Source organism: Equus quagga, chromosome 11, assembly GCF_021613505.1.
Source record: "Equus quagga isolate Etosha38 chromosome 11, UCLA_HA_Equagga_1.0, whole genome shotgun sequence".
NCBI lineage: Eukaryota > Metazoa > Chordata > Mammalia > Perissodactyla > Equidae > Equus > Equus quagga.
In genome coordinates this window covers 26,873,433-26,888,410 of record NC_060277.1, presented here as the reverse complement: position 1 = coordinate 26,888,410, position 14,978 = coordinate 26,873,433, and positions in this window count along the sequence as shown.

Here is a 14,978-nt window from a genome sequence, read left to right as displayed (position 1 = left end):
AGAGGCATAGAGGTCACTGGATACTTTGATACATTTTTTTAATAGAGAAGTAGGTGAGGAAGCCGGTTGGAGGAGGCTGATGCATAAACAGAGGTTGAATCAGGGCAAACAATGACTATGCAGAACTCCTCCAACCAGTTTGTGTGTGAAGTGGAGGAGAGGAAATGAGTAGAGCCACAAAGTAAATGTGAGATCCAGAAACGGGATTTTTTTAGAATGGGAGTGACTAGAGTATGTTTAGATGCTGATGAAAAGAATCCACTAGAGGGGAATAGATCAAGGATAGAAAGGAGAATAATTGGTCACACACCTTTTCTGAGGAGGTTGGAATCCATATTAGGGGGAAGAGAATTGACCTTTCTAGGAAGAGGGACATCACTCCAATTTTGTCAAAAGGGAAGAGCAAGGGATGGGCACAGGTGCAAGTACTGGTGTAGGTTGGCTTATCCACTCAGGTGGCAGGAACTGAGGTAATTCCCACCTGAGGCACTTTATTTTCTCTGGGAAGTAGGAGCAAAAACATCTGCCACTAGTGAGGGATGGATCGGGGCTCAAGGCTTTGAGAAGAAAATTTGAAATGGTTATTTCAGAGACTGAACAGCGAGGGGACAAGAGGACAGTGGGATTCCCCAGGGGCGGAGGTGGTTTGGAGAGTCAGTGGAGGTGATGACGGGGACAACTGCTAGGCTGGGGCATTTTTCTTCAGTTGAGGCTTTGCTGCTTAGGAGGAGATGTGAAGAAGGTATATTGTTGAGTTCTTCCAGGATTGATTTTTTTCCCCAGGTAAGTGTGATGAAAGGACAAAATAGGCCAGTAAGTTTAGGGTGTTGGCAAGATAGTGATTGACATAATGGACCCCAGAATCTAACGTGGCTTCAAAGGGAAACAAAGAGTGGGTTGATGGAGAAGGAAAAGGAGAGGGGTCCAGAGGCTAAGGGTCTCAGTAAGGTGAGGCACAGAGCAGGTGAGGAAGCAGACTAGAGTGGAGTGAGAGGGGGTTGTGATCAGAGTGGGAGACTTGAGAGATGACAAAGTCCAGGGTATGATGAAAAAGTAGGTGCTTGGAGGTGGTGGAGTAGATTAAGGAATTGAGAGGCTAGAGTATTGACTAGGTCATCTATGGGTACAGTACCATCTCCTAGGAGGACGGCAGGGTTGAGGTGTAAAGGGACATTGTGAACTAGGAGGTAAGTCCTTGGGGAATGAGAGGGAGTGTCCAGGAGGCTAGTGGATGCCAACAACACTGGAACTTCAGAGGAGCAGCCATTTCCCTCATCTTGGGTGTGTAGGATGTGGAAGAATACATAAGAGAGCTGCCAAAGAAGCAACGCTTCCTGGGTTGAGATGAGTTTTAATTCAGGGAAGGCGATGGGGGTTGTCCATGGGGCTGAGGTGCCAAGGCCCTTGATGTGAGCAGAGGCAGCAGAAGTGACTAGATGAAGAGGAGGGCTTCAATCTGAATGTGTTTGGGTCACAGCTTGTGAAAAGAGCTGCCATTAGAAAGATTCAAGATAAGTGTGTCCAAAAAGCATTATTCTTGCTTTTCAAAGACAAACACATACACCAACTCTAATTTCCTTCACTTTCAGTGGTGATCCTCTGCGTGTCCAGTCCAGCTCTAAGAGAACAATGCCTAACCAGCAGTATTTTCTCCACGCTCAGAACTGCCTCTGGGATTCTTTGGTTCCAGCTGCTGTTTGCTGAGTCTGGCATGATTTTTACCTTTGTCTCCTTATTTCCAAGTTTGCCAAACACCGTGGTTTAAAAATAATCCTCCCACCAAGGATTGCTATAGGCCAGTGTTCTCTGGACTGTTTTTTATGCCCGCCTCCGACCACAGCTTTTGGCTTTGTACTTGCTATTGTCCTCCGAAGATTTCTCTGTGCTGTTCTACTCCTGTCTCACTGCTGCATGGGGACCCACCCTCTGCCTTTACCCGTTCTCAAGGCAATGAATTAGGTTATTGGGCAACCAGGGTGCCTCTAAGATCCCTAGGGGGACAGCAGTGCAACTGATGTCTGTTGTTAATAAAAGAGATGACATGAAACTAAAGTTTCGGGACTTTTTAGTTGTACCTCGGATGGCTAAACAAATTCTACGGGCATCATTAAGTAAAGCAAAAGTCAATATGTAAACCATAAAACTTTACCAATTTTCCCATTCATCTTGCCAGGAAGTCTTTTTCCTTTTGCTGTGACTTGAACACTAATTCTTAGAATTAAGCTGTGAACTCATCTTGACAAATAGATCACATGTATTTGTCATTGTTTTTCTCACTCCCTGAGAGGTAGACTCAGGCCGCAGAAATGGACAGGCCAATCTAGAACACAAATCCAGTTACGTGTGAAAACACACTTAGCAAACTGGTTTCTCTATGCAAGAGGATGACTTAGTCACGGAAGAAGTTATTGCCTCTTGGATATTTTCGGTCAAAGCTCTTCCCATAATTTTCAGTTCATTGTTCTCTCTGCCATTGCATTTTGTTCCCATGGTTTGGGGCTCTGTGGTTGCTGTTGTGGGAGCCCTCAATATTTTCCAGGTGGTGCTGTGAGTAGATTGACTCTGTTATTGGCACTACGTTTATTATCATCTGTCACCTAAAATGCTTACAAACTGTCTCAAACACACACATGGCTGCCTATCAGACCTTGCCATGAGAGGCTGGAGAAACATCTGATACTAGAGAAAGCCCCAGGGTGCAGGGAATCAGTTTCAACAGCAACTCCGAGGGCTCATCAGTTTACTCTTTAGTAACATAAACAAAACTGTAATTTACTGTTGCTACCGGAGATTTACTTCGAAATTATGGAGCTATGTAACCCCGGAACCTCCTTGATGTCAGAGGCCCCTCTCAGGAATCTGGGTAGAAACTCAGGCTTAAAGTTACCCTATACGTATCTATTCTGAAATCTTATTGCCAGCATCTGAGATAAACACGTTTTTCCTTACAGGTACAGCTTAAGTTGGCTGAATCAGACCAAGTGAAGGATTTATATTGTTTGCTTGAAAGAGTTCTCTTGATTTTTCTTTCTCCTGCTAGATGTGAATAAGTCTACATACGTAGCCCAGTGCCCTAGCAGCCTTCTTAAAACCCGAAGGGAACCAGCCTTAAGATGAAGTCTTTGTGGAGAGGAGCAGAATAGGAAAGGAGAGACTGGGGGTCCTTGTTGACCTTGTTGAGCGGCTGAATTAACCAGCCCTGGAGCCTACCCCACCTCTGGAATTTCAGCTTTGTGAGATAACGAACTTCCTCATATTTAAATCAGTTTGGCACAGTTTTTTAAAATGATGATGATGATTATTTTGCCACAGCTACTCACATGTGCCTGACCCGTGTAACCAAGGAGGGCCCCCAAGAGTCTGAGTTATTGGGGATACCTCCTGCCATTCTTTTCCTCATTCCACTCACTCAAACTGCTTCCTGATACGGGGCTTTTTGTGATTTGGGTTCGTTTTTCTCTGCTTCTTCCCCATCCTCACCCCATTTTCTTTAACTCTCACAAATCATCGTTATTCTCCGTCTAAATACAACATTTCCTTCAAGCTGAATTTAATAGAAGTCAAATCAAATCAACCCAATACTTTCAAAATGTGTGGAGACCCCATCTCAGGGTGGCCTGAAAGAGGAATGTCAGATCATTAGGTAGGAAAAGTGCATTCTAGAGTCAGCAAAATTCTGGGAAGAGACCTTGGGAATTTTGTCAGCATCAGCACTGCCTCTGAACATTTGTACCCTTACCTCAGGCCCTATTGTACTTACTGAAGTTCTCCTTACCTTGTCAGTGAGTGGATGGGGCTGGGTTTGGGGTCAAAGACATCTAAATGGCTGAAATTATCCTATTTGGGATTTGCTGAGATTACTGTTTTTGATCAAATTTTTTAAATTTCCAGCCAATATTTCTTCAAATACTTTTTCTACTTCATTCTCTCTTCTCTTTCTGGGACTCTAATTACATGTATGTTAGATTGCTTGATACTATCCCACAGGTTATTGAGGCCTGTTCTTTTCCTTTTAAACTTTTTCTCCTTCTCTGTCTGGACAATATCCACTGACCTGTCTTCAGGTTCACTGATAATTTCATACGTTGTGTTCATTGTGCTATTAATTCCTAACCAATGAGTTTTCAATTTCAGATATTGTATTTTTCAGTTCCAGGATTTCCATTTAGTTCTTTTTTTAAAGTTTCCACATCTTTCTCGAAATTTCCCATCTCTTAATCTACTATAATTTCCTATAGATTCTTTAACACATTTATCATAGTTATTAAGTCTTTGTTAATTCTAACATCTGGGTCATATGTGGGTCTGTGTTTATTGACTATTGTTTCTCTTCACTATAGGTTACATTTTCCTTCTTCTTTGCACATTTAGTAATTTTTTTAATTGTATACTGAGCTTTATGGATTATAAATTAAAGAGAATTTGGATTCTGCTATCTTCCTTAGAGGAAACTTGAGATTTGTTCTAGCCAGTTAAATAACTAGCATATTATCTTAATCCTACAGAGCCAAGCCATCCAATAGAACTTCTGTGATGACAGAAACATTCTATAATCCTTGAAGTCCAATACAGTAACCATTAACAAGTGGCTATAAGAATTTGAAATGTGGCTAGAGTGACTGGGGAACTACATTTTAAGTTTAACCTTAATTAAATTTTAAAGGCCACATGAGCTTAAAGGTTACTATACTGAATAGTGGAGCTGTAGAGACTAGGTTTTGGGCTTTACTGAAGCGGGTCCATTTTGGTTTTGCCTTTGTTCCTAGGGCACAGCTTTTACTCCTAGGGGTGTGCCTCTCTGTGGTCTCAATGGAAAGGCTAAGGAGTTTACCATGCCCCTCTAACTTGGTGGGAACTGGATTCTAAGCTCCATCTCACAAGATAAGGCAGCAGCCCTTTCAGCCTTCCAGCTGTTGCACTCCTCTGGGCTCCTTGCCACCTCCCCCTGCACATGCACATTTCAGGAGTTAGCTGAGGATTTGAGGGAATTTTGCACATAGATTCGGGAGCTCCCCCTCTGAGGCTCCCTCCTTTCTGGGACACCCTCCTTCCCAATTTCCAGCTGCTGTGGGAGCCCCAAACTCCAATTCTGACTCCTCAGCTCAATACAACTGACACTCAATACAGCTCAATACAGCTTCTGCTAGAGCTCTGTCTCCACCCACCATGGGAAGTGGATAGTGCTGTCAGAGGAAACACCTGATTAATGTGGATCTCACTCAGTATAATTCCCTTTTTTCGAGGGTCATATCTTCTCCAGTTTTTGTCTGCAAAACCAAATCATTTTGGTTGCTCTCCAGGACCTTAAAATAGGTTTTGTTGTTATTATTTTGTTCTGAGTCCAGAATTTATAATTGCCTTTGGCAGGAGGGTTAGTCAGATACAATTTACGCTGTCATTATCAGAAGTTGGAACCGATCTGAATGGCCAAAATTAGACACTAAAATACCGAGTTTAGTGGGAAAGCTTGGCTGTCCTTTCCTCCTAGCACGCTCTCCCATGTCTCTTTGCACCAGAAGGGGCTCAATATTTGCTGAACTATTGCTGAAAACTGAAATTTCTCTTGAAGGAGCTGTATTTGAAGCATTATCTGTCGTTCATTATTTAGAATGGACTGTCCTTTCCTGAGAGCAGGTTTTGATATTGGTTAATGAAAAAAAAAAACAAGAGGTTCCTGGGCATATTGTCTTCTGATCTGTCTTCTGTGGCAGAACACCTGCCACAATTTTGACTTAAGCAAAAGGAGAATTCATTGACAAGCCTCCGTTAAAATTCCATGGAAAGGCTGACTCCAGGCATAGCTGGATTTAGAGCTCACATGGTGTCATCAGAGCATGGGTTTTTTGCTTTTGCTTTTTGTTTTCGAGCCCAGCTTTCAGACCTGCCTATTGCATTGACAGAATTAATCCCAGCTTCCTGGGACTGCAAGAGGATGGTAGCAGCTTCAGCCCTGCTTCCTCTTAGGTGTCCAGGACAGAGGAGAAAGTGAGAGCCTGTTTCCCAGAAGTACCCACAAAAATCTTACTGCCTCTCCTGGATTCTTCCTGGGTCCTGTGCCCATCCCTGGACCAATCACCTGGACATGAAATAGAATGAAACGATGGGCCGAAGCCGGCTCACCTGCTCCACCCCACAGTCAGAGTGGTGTCAGTCTCACCGGACCCTCATGACTGTGAGTCGGGGGGAGGCCGTCCCTCTGATACATCTCTGGAACTGGGAGTGGGGGAGGGGCAGTCCTCCTGATGAATATCTAGGACTGAGAATGGGGAAGGGGCAGTTCCCCTAATAAATATCTGGGAGTCAAGGAGGGGCAGTCCCCCCTCATAAATATCTGGAACAGAGTAGAGGAGGGGCGGTCCCCTGATAAATAGCTGGAACTGAGAGTGGAGGAGGGGCAGTCCCCCTGATAAATATCAGAAACTGAGACTGGAGGAGGGGCAGTCCCCCTGATAAATACCTGAGTTCTTATTCACTGGGATGGCAGACACGCAGTGGGGCAGAAATAACAGAAACCCCCTAAGATTGTTATTGGAGGAGACTGGAACCGAGATACCTGGAGGGGGTTAAAAGGTTACAAACTAGAGAGGCAAGGAGCCTAAAGGAAAAACACTGCCTCTTTTTCCACTTGGGCCCTCAGCTCAGGGCTGCTGGAAGCAGGTGCTGTGCTGTATCATTGCTTCATGGTTAGTGTGCTTGGGGACCTGCAATGAGTGAAATCCATGAAATTTAGATACTTCAGCGGTATCTTAAAAAGGTATCAGCTGGAGAATGGCTTTTCATGTGGAATCCAGGCCTCCAATTAGAGGCTTGTTCCACTTGCTAAATTTGGTTTGGGTTAAAAGCCCAGTGACCTCTTGTCCCTATAGCGTTTCATCACTGTGATGAATGCGCAGGAACGGACGCTCGTCTCCCCTGCCCTTTCTAAGGGTACACAATCTCTGTACCATTAGAGGTCTGAATCTTTTTCCAGATAATTCGCCAGGCCCTCCTCTCAAGCTCCTCCATTAGTGAGGAAGCAATCCAAGGAAAAAAGAAGACAGGGCCAAACGCAGCAATGCTTCCGAATGTCCACTGGCTTGGACGATGCTTGACCAGCATCCCCCCACGGCTCCAAACTATCTAGTAGCATTGGGTGGAGGAAGATGGAGACTTCCTTTTCTCTCCCCCTCCCCTTTCTTTTCTCCAGAAAACCAGAGAAAACACAGAAGACCCCAGAGAGCACTGGAAAAATACCTTGAGATTCTCCCAGTTCACTCAATCCTCATTGGTTGCTCCTAAGCACCTTCTAATTGACCCTGATCTTTCTAAGATATCCCAGTGAAAGACTTCCCTCAGCAATTAAGAAGACTCTCCCTGATTTGTCAAAAATGTCTGCACTTTTTAGTATCTTACGTTTCTCTACAATAAAGCATGCCTCACTTTCGCCACAAAAAATTAAAATAAGTATGGATATTCAAATTTTAAGTATTCCCACAAAGATTTGCTCCCCCAGAAGGTCCCTCACTCACCAGTAACTGACTGGGAAGTCGCTGCTCACAGCGTCTCAGGCTCTTTCTGTCGCTACAATTACGTAGAACAATAAAAAGAGAGTTATACTTTTGACAAATTTGAAAGTGCAACACAGCAAGTGCCTCTAGAAAGAGGAATTCTCGTCAGCTCTTTTCGTACCCATATTCTCTTTGTGATAAACTCCTAGTCTTTTCAGGAAATCAGTCCATTGCTTAGCTGTTTTACAAAACAGTCCAGCTCACTTCCCTCCATTTCAGCTTCCTGATGAGCTGGTCTTGTGGAGGCTAGAGATGTTCTGGTGGATTCTCCCTCCTTCCTGCCCTCCCACCACCCACCCAGCTTCTTCACTTTCTCTGTGTCCCACCACCTTGGGGACACCTGTGGCTGACCTCATTCTCAGCTTTGTTTGTTTCCCCAATAAGATTACTGGCCAGGTGCTATCATCTTTGCTTTGCAGGGAAAGTGCCTCGGTGGAATTCCTGTGACCTACACTATGGACGGAGCAGACTTCATTATTCACAACAGGCTGGAAGTCCAGTTACCAGCAGTGTGTCCACGTCCGAAACCAGACAGAAACTTGTTCAGCCAGTTTCCTTCTTTCACGAGGCTGTTCCAAAACTGACACATGCAGACTGAGAAAAACACTGAGAGTTTCTGTGTTCCCAGGAATGAGTCCCACCAGAACAGGTCTCGGTCTGTTGCTAAACTGATTCTCGTTTCTTCTCCTCACTCTGCCTCTCCCCTCCCCCCCGCCACCTCCTTTTGCTACAAAGCTACGGACCATCAAGTTTTAATGCCGTGTTGAGTTGTTGATTAAAACAGTGTGTTATTTTCCGAATGTCAAACAACATATGACAATAAAGCAAGACATAACATAACAGGAAAACAAATGTGCGCTGCTTCTGCCCTGGGTGCAAACGCACAAACGGCTGAACTTGAAAAGCTTCCATGCTCACAAGAAGTCTTGGAGCATTAAAATTGATGATGGTGATTAGGTTGCCTTTCAGAGCAGCAAAATCTGTATAACTGAATCCTCCTGGGTTTAGCCGTTTTCAGCCTAGGCATATTAACTCGGCTGGCTGTGAGCTGGCTTTTGTATACACACGCACAGTATTTAACCATGAGTGCAGCGGGCCCCAAATTAAAACCATATTTTGTTAGCACCACATGTTCCAGCCTTGACAGTATTTATCAAAGGGGAAGCTGCTGGATTTATTGAAAGAAATGAACTTCACCAGAGTCTGGCAGACCCAACCCGGGTAGAGAGATGTTATTTTTACCCTGCCTGTCGAGCTGGTACTCCTGCCGCTCTTGGCTCAAGGCTGTTTACTCGCTTTGGGCACTGTTTGCAACCGTTACCAGTGCTGCCTCCCAACTGTCTTGGCCTCAGGGGACGTCGTCAGCTCCACATCCATTTATTCCTCATGGCCCTGCTTGTGTTTCCTTCTTTTCTGCAAAATCTTTGCTACCTGAACCCAAGGTCGTTTCTTCCTCCTCTGATCTCTCCAGCCCTGGTCTGGGCAACAGAGTCCCAGGCCCCACCCCAGAGCTCCTGAATCTGCATTTTTTAGCAAGATCCCCAGGGGATTTCTGTGCATACTGAAGTCTGAGAACTTACCCCACCCCGACTTACCTTCTCTACCAGTAGCTCTCAGTGGGAGTCATGTTACCCCTTCCAGCTGTTTTGGAAATGTGTAGGGGATTTTAGGGGTTGTCACAAAGATGTGTGCTGGGGGGAAGCACTCCTGCCATCCGTGGGTGGGGACGATGCTGGACAGCCTGCACTGTAGAGGACAGTTCCACCTAAGGAAGACGTGGTTCATATGTCACAGGACTTTCTAAAGTGCTGCCGGGCAGTAGGGTAGGAGAAAAACCTATTTTTAATTATCTGAGCCTGGAACCTAATTTGTTTTTACATATAGACACCAAGTATTGCTTGCACAGTTTCAACATACACTGAATTTCCTAGGAATGCAACTTCTGTGAATTGTTTTGTTTTGTTCAAAACTTTACCTCATTCATCACTTTGGCAACACGCATCATCCACGGTAGACGCTGCTCCCAGTATTCCAGACTCCAGGACAATGTATCCACATCAGCCCACATTTGTGGCTGTCCCAGCAGCGATGATTTTATATCTGGCTACTTCATTACGTTTTTTGGTGTAAATGTGCCTAAGAATTTATATATCAGAACACATATTGTTTTATTACAACTGGCTTTTATTTTATTTCTTTATATCAGAGTTAAGGAATTCATTATACTGATTTTGAGTTATATTATTCCTATGTGAGTTAGTTATATTATTCATGGATTCTATTTCAGGAAAATAAAGGAGCCCTTTAAAATTATTTGTTACAAAATGAGCATGTTAGGTCTGATAGGGTTGGAAACCTTGATGCTAACTTCTTCAATTGACCCTTATTACATATCATCTTGTAATGTCGGTTATATTTTTAAGAGATCACACATAGTCTCCCCTTCTAGATTATAAATATCCTTCGTGTAGGACCGTATTTTGTTAACTTGGTATTCTAGTCACCACTCAGTTTAGTGTAGTGCACATCTTGAGCATTAAAGGATGGATGACATGACCTCTTCAAGGATGAACCCCTGCCTGCCTTCCATTCCTTGAATGTTACTGAGTTCCTACCGTGTGCAGAGCACTGGCAGCCTGGCTACAAAGTCATTAAGAAAGGGTTGGCATTCTGTTGCTCATGGGCCAGATGCCAAGCTTAACACATAAAGAATTCTGATGCAGTGGAGGCTGGAAGTGGTCCGTGAGAGAAACAGAAACAAAGTGCTATGGGACTATGAAGGAAGAACCAATTCCAACACCTCCATGCATGTACACGAGTCTGGAGTGCCAAATGCGTTTATAAGCTCCTTTCCTTATATGTGTTTTTATTTATTGGGTTGGCCACCATCTTCTTTGCCCTATTGAGTTAGAAACTTTATTGGGTTGGCCAATATTTATTGAGTTGGCCACCATCTTCTTTGCCCCATTGAATTAAAAACTTCTTGAGAGCCAGTCTCAGGTCCTCTAATTCCTTTATATTGCTGCCATGCTTCAGTGTTGTGTCAGGCAAAATCCCTTCTATTTCTTGGGACAAATTCCACAAGCATACAGTCTTTTCAATCTTCTGTGATAATGTGATTTTTTGGTGTAGGCTAGATTGGCCTGGGAGTCAGGGCATCTGGGTTTTAATCTGCTGATAATTTGGATAGGTCGTTTCACTACTCTGGCTTCGTTTTCCTCATCAGGAGGACAGAAGATCGACCAGATTGATAGTTCGCAAACTTGGCCATTCCTGGAGAGATTTTTTAAAAATACAGAGTTCACTGGGCTCCTCTCCAAACATGTTGAAACAGACTTCAGGGATGGACACTCTACAGGTATCTGTAGATTTTAAAGGATATTAGATAATTCTGATAAGTGACCAGGTTGACTTCTCAAACTTTAGGGTGCATACAAATCACCTGGGAGATCTGGTTAAGATGCGAGAGTGGGGCCTGGGAGTCTGCATTCTAATAAGCTTCCAGGTGGTGCCAAAGCTGCTGATCCGTGAACTATACTTCCAGTAGCCAGGAATAAAAGACTTTTATGTCTCTTTCAGCTAAATATTCTCCATCTACATCAATTACTAGTGAGTAATGTTACACAAGATACCCATTAAAAATAGTCCACACTCAGAGTAAGATGACCTAGCTAAGCAAATTGTCATAGTAGAATATGGAATCATCTCCTTCACTTATAAGTTTTAAGTGATATTTTAAAATAATCTGTGGAGAATTTATTCCCCTTAAGTTAGCATCCCAGAATACAGTGTTGCAAAAACTTTTCAAAAATCCTTAGACCAGAAAAAATCTTTTTGACCAATCAGCAGACTTTGAACTGACCTTTTGTGGCAGAGGCAGCTCAAGGCCAGGTGTGATCCGAACATCACAGAAGGTGGTCCCCTTCCTGGAATCCTCCTCATAGGCTGGCATGTGACCAAAATTCCTTCACAGGGGACACAGCTTTGCACTCACTCCGTAATTAGTGATGAGGCTTAAAAGACAAATATCCCTGAGGAGGGTGAAGCACTGACTTTAAATCTTAGCAAAATAAAGAAATGATGGGGGAGATTTTCATGGAAAGAGGTTTTCATAGGAAAGAGTTGGGTTTGGGGAGGCTGGAGCAGAGAGTGAAAACGATGTTTCAGAACAGGAAGCCAGGGTCTGAAGTACGCTGACCTTCTTCATAACTTTGTCAAAAGGAAGCTGCCGCTATTAACTAAAACAATCTCACGGAAGTGTCTTCCTGAAAAGCAGACATCCCCCGCCATGCCTTTGACGGCTCGCTTCCTGTGTTCAGGTGGGAGGCCCTCAGGTGGCTTCATCCTATGGTCCTTCTGCCAGTAACCCCCTGACATACTCACAAGAGAGCATAGGAGTGGGTTCCAGGGATGAGAAGGGTCATGATGAGAAATGCTTGTGCAGCCTGAGCTGACCTAGGGGGCTGAGGGAGGGAGAGATGGTCAGCAGGAGAACTGATTTGGATACCAGAAAACAAGGAAGGTGGGGTATGTCCCCGGAAGAGATGGAGCCACGTGACACCAGGCTTGCCTCCACCATTGGACGGCTGCTCAGGCTCAACCACTCGGCAACACCTCTTCCTAACCTCCTGTAACTCACCTCAAGGTCATGACTGCCAGTTTGCGACACGAAAACAAGGCTGAGGAAATTTATCTTTCTTCCAGCAATTAGGACTCTTAGTCTCCCCCACAAACTTGTGAGCCTCATGACACCCACATCAAGGAGATCAGCAAGGCAGCTGGGAGATCTTTCAGTCTGGCTGCTGCACAGGCTGAATTTGCTTCCGGGCATAGTGGCTGAGTACCTAAGATCTGGAACAACCTCTAAGAGGAGGGGACAAACTGGACATCTGCTAGGACATGAAAGCAGGGAAAAGCTTGCTCTGGCAACTTCCCTCCGGAGGTATTTATTTTCTTTTACCTCTTAATCACTTTTCAAGGGAGGGAGCTGAAGAGAGGCATACAGATGATCTGGGCTATTGAGGCGGGAGGAAGGGGTTTCAGATTCAAACTATGTCTCTACATCTATAAACCACATGATTCACTGAGTATCAACCTCACGCGGACTCCAAAGTGAGCGCTCAGTCAAACTAAGGTGAAGGGGAAGGAAATTGCTCTGTCCACTGAAGCCTGCAGGGGCACTGGCTGAGCTCCTGGCTGGGCAGGGCAGTCCAGGCCTGTCACAAAGGGACCAGTGGAAGGTCTCTTGTCCCTGTTGACTCAAGGCAAATGGATGTGGCTTCTTTCCCAGGGCCCTCCAGGACACAGGCTCCCTGTCGCACCTTCAGAATGAGGTCTATTTGTGCTGAAGGAGAAAAGGGGAGTTTTAATTTTGCTTACATCAAAGTCACATTAACCAATGAGAGCAAGGTAATCTAAGAATTTCATCACTAGAAGGGACCTTAGATCATTTAATTGACACTCATCATTTTATAGATGAGTAAACTGAGGCCCAGAAAGGGTAAGAGATTTGTACAAATTCACTGGTAAATTCTTGGCAGAGTTGAATCCAACTGGACTAGAATCCAGCTGACTCCCAGACCTACATTACTCCCTTTCCTCCTCTGTCCCCCCCAGAGAATATGGTGGCTTTCCTTGCTTGTTGTAGTTTTCTGAAAACCCTTGAATCTTCAGAGCTCACATGCTCCTGCCTTTATTTCCTCAGCCCCATAGCTGGGGCTGGATGAGGGTACATCCCTCATCCTGGATAAGGCTGCCCTGTGAAGCTTGAAGACCATTGGGCAGGGGGTCCTTGCCAAAGGTCCGTGGCAGACTCGGGGAGAGGGGCCTTAGGTTCATAAATTTATCCCACCCCCTTGAGCACTCCATTTGCAAGTTTAGGGGGAGAAATGAAAGCTCTTATTGGACTCGACTACTTCAGCACATGCGAAGTCCGGCATGGGTGTGAGCAGGTGCAAATGGAACTCTCGGGCCATGACTGGTTCTGCATCCGGAAGTTTGGTAGCCACCTGTGGTTGGACACAGTGGGGGGCTGTGATTCCCACGCCGACAAGCTTGCTGCCAAGTGGAGCTGTTGCAATAAAAGCAAGTCTCAGCTCACGCCAAGTTTCATCAAACACAGGGACTTTTGTTAGATAGCAGACAAAATTAATGTTTAAAAACCTCATTTGTGGTTCAGAAGAGATTTCTCTTTCTCTCTTCTTCCTGCAACCCACCTTACCCCCAAGCAAGAAACAACAGAAACACCCAGGCAAGAGGACTTGCTGTCCTAGGACCTGTCCTTAAATGATGCCTCTCTGGCCCTCCCGGGCACCCTCTCCCCACAGGGTGATGAGTCTCAGGGCCCAGGAAATGTGTCCACCCAAAGCCCACACCTCACCTTCTAGACCACTCTTTGATACCTGGGATCCCAAGGGCCCTGAGCCCAACTCCACAGCCTGCATAAGCCTCTTCTTGGGGTCCTGAATGGACTGCCACACGGCTGTGCTCACCCCAGGCCTGAGGAGTGACCAGGGGCCAGCTCTTCATAGAGAATGGGGTATGTGGGTTGGGGCATCTTTAATGTGTGAGATAGAGCTACGGGTGGGCAGAGGAGGGGAACTGGGGGGAACAGGCAGGAACACTGAGGGTCCCAAGAATTCAATATTAGACTTGGCCATCTGGGTTCCCCTGAAGATATATATTTTCAAGGCAAGAAGATAGAACATATTCTGTATTATAGTTTCTTAGCTGGATTTACAGCTTTTAAATGTTTAGACATGTGGAAGGGGGCCTCCATTTGCACTCTTTCTGCAGTCTGCAAATGTAGGAGGCTGGCTTTTTGAAGCAAACACAGTTTGCTATAGTTAGATGGTAGGGAGAGAGGGAAGAGTGGTCTGATTCCTGGAGACTCACACCAGTGGGCTTCAACCCCCAGGCCTACACTGATGGCATAATCATTGGGCTTGCTGATTTTTATCCCTTATTCATACAAGGCAATGAGTCCTATTATCTTACTCATAACCAAACACATACCAAGAAATCTGCAGGTTCTACTAAATCAAGAATTACTTCCAACACTTATTTATGCAAATAAAGCAACCTAAATTGCTGACATAGACTAGAACGGACTTCTTTGTTTTATCTACTAATTAACCCACCCCAAAGAGTTAGAACAGATTAGGATTAACTTGTTCACACACATATGATATTACTCGTGCTAAAATATTTAAAAATAAAAGACCACAAATATAGCATAACAGCCAGCCCCCCAGGGTCCCCCTTTTGCTCACCTGGGATGGGGCTGTGGGCGAGCCCCAGAACAAGGAGGCTTTTATCTTCTCTCCTCTCAGATGATTACGTCACTGTATCAGGCAATAATTCTGCCGCTCAACAAGCCACATCCCCCAGGCCTACATCCAGATTTAGGGTTCTAAAATACTTATGCACAGT